The following is an 8,360-nucleotide window of genomic DNA, read 5'->3' as shown; positions in this document are numbered from 1 at the left end:
GTACATATTCTAGGATAATGTTGAAGGTGTCTGAACTCACAGTCACATAAAGGTTGCATAAAACTAATAATGTTGTCCCTTGTCATCCGAGGTGAACATCCAGAGAAATAAATTACACCGCTGACAAACTCACATGACTGTTATTGATTTTGCTATGAATATACATTCGTGGTAACACTTGTCAATGCTTTTTTTCATTCATTCAAAAAATCTTTTGCCTGAGATTGTACAAATAAGAAATTTTGTGGGCGGTAACTCTGCAGTTCACAAAATACCCCAGATAGCCAACTTTCCTTGTTCACCCAGCGAATCATTTTTATTTGGCCCACAAGTCTATTATAGTGTCTGTGAACACAAGGTCGGGGTTCTATACTTGGAATGGCTACAGGTGGTAACAGGACAGGGATCCAAATTTAAAGATGAACTTTCACAAAATTTCTAAAAATTTTATCAGAAAGTATCAGTATTTTTCCATCATTTGTGATTGTTTTTGATGCCTGAAGTGATTTAATTGCCAGGATGTTTAAAGATTAGAATTTATAAAACTTTATCGTAATCAAAAAGCTCAGATTAAAGGAACATGGGATTATGACGCCTATCGTTGCAAAGAGACCAACAGAATAGAAACGCGTAAAGCTGCAACATAAACTAGTAAATGCAATGACATGCAATGATGTCATTTTGCACACTTTTCTTCTGAGCGTTTTAATTTGCGCTTTAACCCACTCAGGACTGTTCCCGAATACCTCGGGAAGAGTTGTGCTCTCCAGGGCCCATTCCCGAAGTACTCGGGTTAAGCTTTGATTTGCTCTATTGCTTAGCTGTTTAGGTACATCGGTTTTATTGATTCACCAAACGAAGTTTAAGAGTCTGGGCATCATTTTGATACCAAATATGTGATTGGACAAGAAAGTTTTAACTAACAAATTATGTGATAGAAATCAACTGTTTTGGAAATTTGATGATCGCCATTTTGGAAAAGGTTTATCCGAACGATGGCAAAGTTTTTAAGTGAATTAAATGCGGTAATCAGCTCAGGGGAAGAAAATAGCAACAAAAGTAATGTTCAAGAAGAAAATGAAAATTTTCTGATGGAAGAAGGTAAGTTTTATGTGGCTATTTATAGAATTTTACCGAAAGAAAAACGATAAAAAGCCGAAATTTTTCTTGTGAATTTCTAACAAACTTTATTCTAACAGTGTAAGATATGGATTTTTTTCATGATACACATGATTATAACATTTTCAATCCAATAAAATTTAGATCTTTTTGCAGCATGAACTCATCACTCTATTACCCCATAATAAACAATAGTTTTATGATTTCTTTGTAGAACTACAAGATAATAAAAAATTCTTATTTCATTTATATCCAATTGTTCAACCCACAATTAGTCAAGCTAATAGTTCTCAACCTCAACATCTACTATAAACTAGCCCCAACCACTAGGCTCTAATATTGGTCGATAGGGGACACTTACCACAGTAATCATCTTCATGACTTTTTGTGTTTATATTTACAGTATCAAAAAATATTTGCAATTTGTATTACCAATTGTTAGCTGCAGTAGACTACTTATTTTCAATTTGTTAGCAGGTATTTACCCTGAAAAGCTACTAAAGCACAATTTTTTTAGGCTGTATCATATTTGCTACATGAAGGTTAAGACAGTCAAGGGCTTGTGAGTGATGATGCCGTTGATGATGAGCCTAGGGCTTCAACACCAATATCTGATGAATATTACATCAACTAACTTATAATGGCAGCAAATATGCATGTGTAGTTGGCATCAAATAATTCTCACCGTGTCATAATTTTTTAATGAACACACCCTTATTATACATGTATATATTGTTTCGTTTTCATGCATATGTGACAGCGCGTATCATTTTCAATACAAACGCGGCATTTCATATAGCGCGCAATAGGCTCTCAAAGTGAAACTGGTCCATGCAGCTTAGACTTTTGGAATTTGAGGTCATGACTTTTCTAGGGCGAATCATATGTCAGGAATCAGTTTCTGAGGCGTATGATTAGCTAAGATGCTTTATTAGACTGTTTTGCAGACTTTGAAGTGGTTGCTAAGGATAACAAAAATAGCGATATTTCATTTCCGGTTATTCAGTCTATGTATCGCGTTTTAAAATGTCTTACTGATTTATCATTGGTGGTGACTTTTGGAAAGAATTTGAGGAGGTCGATGTGAATTATTTAGATTTACAGGGTAGAGAAAGAAGTATTAGTGATTTTCGAAACAGTAAGATCGATTTAGATCTTGAGAATGATGGATTAGATGGAAATTTTCCGTCAAGTTTTACTGATAACGGTCGTAGTTTAGAGATCCTGTCGTCACGACAATATCTAACAGAAGGTTCGAAGCTTGGTACCAACACTCCTTTGACTGGACTTCATGTTGCTCACTATGGCTTTGATTATGCACAGCAGGTAGGTCAGAAACATTTTTTTAAACATTTCCTGTTGCTTGTTGCAAAACGCAAATCTTATTTCATGTTTTCGTCAATAACGCACACGCAGCCCAAAATATAACATTAATTAGTCGACTATTACAAGGTATAAAGCTATGAACGTAGTGTTTTAAGTTGAAACATTGCTGAGTTTTAACAATTAGCAATTGCAAATGCTAATTAAGAATTATAAAAACGATCAAATTTATAAGCAAAAATATACATTTAAAAAATAAAATATAAATAGTAAATGTACTTGCATGTCTATAGAAAAACAACAAATTTTCGTTCTGTTTAATTCTTAGGTCCACTACCCTGCTAACCCACAGCAACCTGGGCCACTCTATTTCAAAACCACTCAGATGTGTGCGCTATTTGGAGTGGTCTGTGACACCTTCCCTGCACAAGTGAATTATCTGATTGATGAGACTGCTTGTTCGACAAAAGGAGCCAACAGCGTCATATCTTATATTCATCAGTATCTAGAAACCTATTGCCTTGATGAAGAGAAAGCTTTGTTCCACGCTGACAACTGTTGGTATGCAAGCAACAACCAATGTTTTGAAGTTTCATGTTTGTATTGAAAATGTATTGATACAATTATGTATATAAACCCTTTTTAATGGCCAGAATAAAAACAACGCAGTAATACAGTACTTGGCTTGGCGCGTTGCAAGCGGGCTGTACAAGGAGATTAAACTGAATTTTCTCGTCGCAGGTTACACGAAGTTCAGCTGCGATTACTGCTTTGGCTTGCTAAAAAGGAAATACAGAACTAACAGAGTTCCTCTCTTTCTGATATAGGTAAGGTATGTTTCTCATTTTGTCAATTAGTGAAATGAGAATTTTCAAATCTTGCTTGCGCTATTTATACAGAAACTATCTAAAGGTTCTTCGTTACATAATCTGAGTTTTATTTAATTAGGTAGTAAATGGCTTGGCTTGGCTCGCCTAAACAGTGCCCAGCTTGCCATGGATGATCATGGCAATGTGCTTGTTCCAATAAAGGACTGAAGTGGATTTTTTCATGCAAAAAGCAAAAAGATCAGCCAAATTAAGAGCTACCACCAGTTTATCTTATTGGCGGAAAGATTAGGCCTACTTTGTTTTGTGTTCTTTGCCATCCTGAATTTTGGCTTTGAAAGTACAACATAGAGAAATTCAATAATGTTGTACAATAAATGTAATACTAATAGACAGTGTGTGCAGTAATCGTTGTAGTATGTCCAAGTAAACAAGCATGCCAATAGCGTGGAGAGTGAAGATATACAGCTTATGTCTGCAGAGTCAGCCAGGTCAGGGTGGCTTGAAATCATTCCGCCTCCTTGTCTGACTGTTGAACGTCAGCAATATCTTTTCAAAGAAATCAGAGAGTTATGTGATGAGAGCAAAAGAGATATTGTGTGCCCAGCGCCTATTCAACAGCCATCACAGCTCAATACGTCAGCTCAATACATCACAGCTCAACCGCCGCAGAAACCAAAAAGACTACTAAAAAGTCTACTAAGGTTAGCTCTATCGCCCCGATACGGAAACGTAAACGTCAATCATAGACAGTAGCAGCAGTGCTACTAGTTTATTTTTTTATTTATTGATATTATATTATTATATTATATTCATGTTATTTTGATAATATTTCAATCAATCTTAACTTGCTTTAACTTGAATCTAATTTAGCTACTAAACAAGTAACATTGATCTCAAATTGTCTCCTCGGGCTCAGAAGCCTGGATCGTCTACCCTAAAGACGCTAACTCATTCATCTCAGTAAAAGTTTTGTGAGTGCATTGGATTATTATTCTAACACTGATACATTTGCATCAATTTTATGCTCAAAATAATCAATTCAATGTGCAACACAATTTGGTAGTAACTCCTTTACTGTGCATCAATGTGCTCCTTTTCAATGACACAACATGTGACCTTGACCTCACTGTTTTATGTATTCGAGCTGAAGTGACATCATCGGGCCCCATTTCATATCGTTCGCCATGTTCTCTTCCCTATAGATCTCAACATTCATGAAAATATAATGTCTGTAGCGTGCGGTTGCTATGGCATTCCAAAACGTCAACAAATACTACGGTTTAAAATTCAATCCATCAACTTTAAAGACGAATTTCTCAATTTGTGGTGTCGACCATATTAACCAACACCTTTTAAGATAAAAACCTGTATCTCAGGTTAAGTTGCTTCGATTTCAATTCCGAAAACAGTTTTGAAAAGCTGAGAAACTGCTCTATTACATTGGGCTAAAAAACAATTTTGTGATCTGACTTCATTTGTATTGAAAATGACACGACCTGTCACATATTCATTTTTACTGTATTTTTTACAATATATTTTACTGTATTTTTACACCTATTTTTTTTGCTGGTAATTGATTGTCTGTTAGCTGATAACTTGAGTATTTTTTATGCATAATATATTCATAATAACCTCTGCAATGCATTTCAATATAAATTAACAAATTGTTTGATTATATAATTGATAAAACTGTCAGTGACGTAGTGTTGGTTAGAAGCTAGTAACACCTGTTCTATTGCTCGGAATTGAGAAATCTTTTTTTTTATTTGCTGCTGATAAAGTTTGCTATCAATCTAACATAGGTCCAACAATGTCAGTATCAAAAAACTGCTTGTGAGCTGCTACGAAACATGAAAAACAATTTTGATAAAAAAAAAGTTCACAGAATTATTAAAAATTGTGGTCAGTAAAATTTGTAAAGGTGCACAAAAATTTATATCACATTGTAGCCTGGAATGTCTTTGTTAAGCTGCAAAAAACAAATCAAGATTATTTTGAAAAGAACTCTAGTTATACTCAATTTTGTGTAGCTCTATTTTAATTGTAAGGCTAGTGAAAAATTAATTGGGCTGGGGGAGCAGTCAACCAATAACTAATTAGTCCTGAATGGGTTAATTTTCAATTTTTGCTTGATCTGACGGTTTCAACTGCGATCAAGTTTTGGTCAATTTTAATCTTGAAACATCCTTATAATCAGATGACCTCAAACATCAAGAACAATCGCAAATGATAGGAAAATACCGATACTTTCTGTAAAATCTATAAACATGTATGTAAGTTCATCTTTTAACTGACAAATCAACCACATGGATTCGTCCGGATCACTCAAGTGCAAATTTGGTAAAAATGGGAACACGTGATATAAACTTTTAAATATTAGTAAAACAAAAATTGCATTGCTGGTAGGCATGATGGCAGGTGATAGCTCGGTATATGCAACATGGATTTGTCTTTCCTTTGGCGTCGGTTAATAGACTTATCCAAGGATGCAGCCAATGGCAATAACAAATGATGTTCAGCCTACCGTTGTCCAGTGAAAACTTCATTATTAGAAAGAAAAAGTGCAGCTAAGTAGCCATGCGTAACCACCAATAGATACAAATGGGAAATCCTTAAAGAGATATCGCAATCTCCAGCGCTGTTCAATTACCAGCAACAGAGCTTGAGAAGTTCAGCATAGTTAAACCGAGCTAATTAACTCAGAGGTCATTATGTGGCACATCGGTTGCTGTTTAAGAATGCTGTTTGTCTTACGTGAATTAAAGTGAAAAAAAAACGATTATAAAATCGTTTATTCTAGTCATCTTAACAATGCGAGTTCATGTTTGCCTTTTACTAGGGATGATAATAGGGATGTGGGAGTTCCCTTTTAGCTTTTCAGCTTCATTCTATGGACTACTATCATCTACTCTATTTGTACGCTCTCTGTTCATTTCTAATTTTATCTTCACGCGCTCATCACGACTTTAAAATTGTTTTCATATGAAGTTCAACAGAGTTAATCTTTTCCAATATTCACTTTGTATGTCGAAACGGTTGTATGTTAGGGTAAATATTCTGATAATAATACATTGGTTTTTGTTTAATTTGTTGCAAAAATAATAAAAAAAAACAATGATAAATACTTGAGTTAGCGCATTAAAACTGATGTATTGTGAGAATTGTTAACTAATTTAATTAATCTAATTAAATTTTTTAATTTAATTAAAATTGGTTTAAAACCTTAAATTATATGGAAAAACTAAATATATAAAGTAATAATCAGAAAGTTTTTATATTGTTACTTTACTTACAAGACATAAGACATGTATTCATACACTAAATATGGTTTAATTCAACTTAACCTATATATTTTGATTATATTTTTGCTTATTTTTAATTTTTGCAAATTTTCTTTGGTTGTGCGTGGCACAGTTATGCTATGAAAATTTTTTAGCATCACACTGCAAATATTTGCTAAAATTTCATGCCATATGGAAATGGTTTGTTGTAAAGATGATTGTAAGGCAAGACTTGACTGTACATGTACATCAAAGGTATAAAAGTTTATGAATGTTGAACAGAGAGCGATGACTTACAGAACAAAATGTTCATTCTGCAGTCAAAAGACTCGTTCTAGAACCTTACATAAAATCAGTGATGGTCTCAGAAAAACATCTGATCTATAGCCAGGCTTTAGATCAGATGCATCTGATCTATAGCCTGGCTATAGATAAGATGCAAAAGGGATATATAAAGTTTCCATTTCATTGGATATTTATGAGAATGCTGTGATTGCAAAACGTTAATCATCATTGCATGAAAGTCAAGCGAGTCCAAACTTTTGTGTGATGATGTGTGACCAAAATTCTTCCAAAGCATTTCCTTCTTTTCGGAAGTCAATTTCGTACTTTTTTGGAAACTCATTGTGCTATTTGATTAGACATCCTGAAGAATGATTGCCTACAAAAGCACACGGCAAGTGACATCTTCAAACTATGTTTCCTCACGACCAATATGAATGGGTACAGGCTACAAATATAAAAAGATTATTGTGGACTAGAGTACAAGCTAAGCATTCCTTTAGTTTCACATTCATCTATGAATTTGGAGTTATCTTTCACTGACGGTAATTACTCTATCAATGACATCCAAATGAATAAAAATAATTTTCAGTATGCATAGACAAAATTTGTTATGAGGTAACCATTTGGCTAGAGTAGACACCGCATGAAAATATTTGGAAGGATCTCAGGCTATAGCTTATAATTGGGTTACCCACTGTCAACCGACACTATCAGACTCAGACATCGTTTACCCTTGTGTCTACCAATCTAAGCAACAACTACCACATTGTTTCTGAAGTTGTGAGACTGATTAGAATCTGATGTGTGTACAAAGTGGGTGCCTCCCAGACAAAGAGACTGCGGAAGCAGCCTACAATAACATTGAGATATAGAATACTCTATGGTAAGATATGGTAAGATAAGAAATAGACCTGAGGCTTTAAATGTTCCTATGCTAAATTAGCAAATTCAAATAGTAGCATTTGAAGTGACAGGGTGAAGCGGAAAGGTTTACGCCTATCGAGCGTATGATGAACGGTAGCTAGATTTTGTGTGAAGGTCACAAATCGCACATATTCCAAGTATTCCTACAGGCCGAACGACCTACAGCAGTTACCTACAGCAGTGACCTACAGCAGTGACCTACAGCAGCGACCTACAGCAGCGACCTACAACAGCAACCTACAGCAGTGACCTACACCAGTGACCTACAACAGCGACCTACAGCATCGTCCTACAGCAGTGACCTACAGCAGTGACTTACAGCAGCGACCTACAGCAGTGACCTACACCAGCAACCTACAACAGCGACCTACAGCATTGTCCTACAGCAGCGACTTACAACAGCGACCTACGGCAGCGAGAATGTAAGTTTAATTAGAAACATAGAATAGGAGTTGATCAAACTGTAGAATAATCAACGCAAGAGCCTTTAAGTAAATTAGAATTTAATCATAAAATTAGACTGTGTACCAAAGAGTTGCCTAGCCTATCGCGGAATTGGGTAGTATCCTCTTAAATCCATCTCAGTCATGCAAAAAGG

General features: G+C 35.1%; 1 protein-coding gene across 1 annotated transcript in view; it reads left to right on the top strand.

Annotated features, from left to right (window-relative positions):
* The window catches only part of LOC137405864 (uncharacterized), a 405,083-nt gene that overhangs the window by 357,820 nt on the left and 38,903 nt on the right, over positions 1 to 8,360 (top strand). The window lies entirely within an intron of this gene.

This window comes from Watersipora subatra, chromosome 10, assembly GCF_963576615.1.
Source record: "Watersipora subatra chromosome 10, tzWatSuba1.1, whole genome shotgun sequence".
In the NCBI taxonomy this organism is placed as follows: domain Eukaryota; kingdom Metazoa; phylum Bryozoa; class Gymnolaemata; order Cheilostomatida; family Watersiporidae; genus Watersipora; species Watersipora subatra.
The sequence above is the reverse complement of the archived record's forward strand: the minus strand, read 5'-3'. Positions and strand labels throughout refer to the sequence as shown.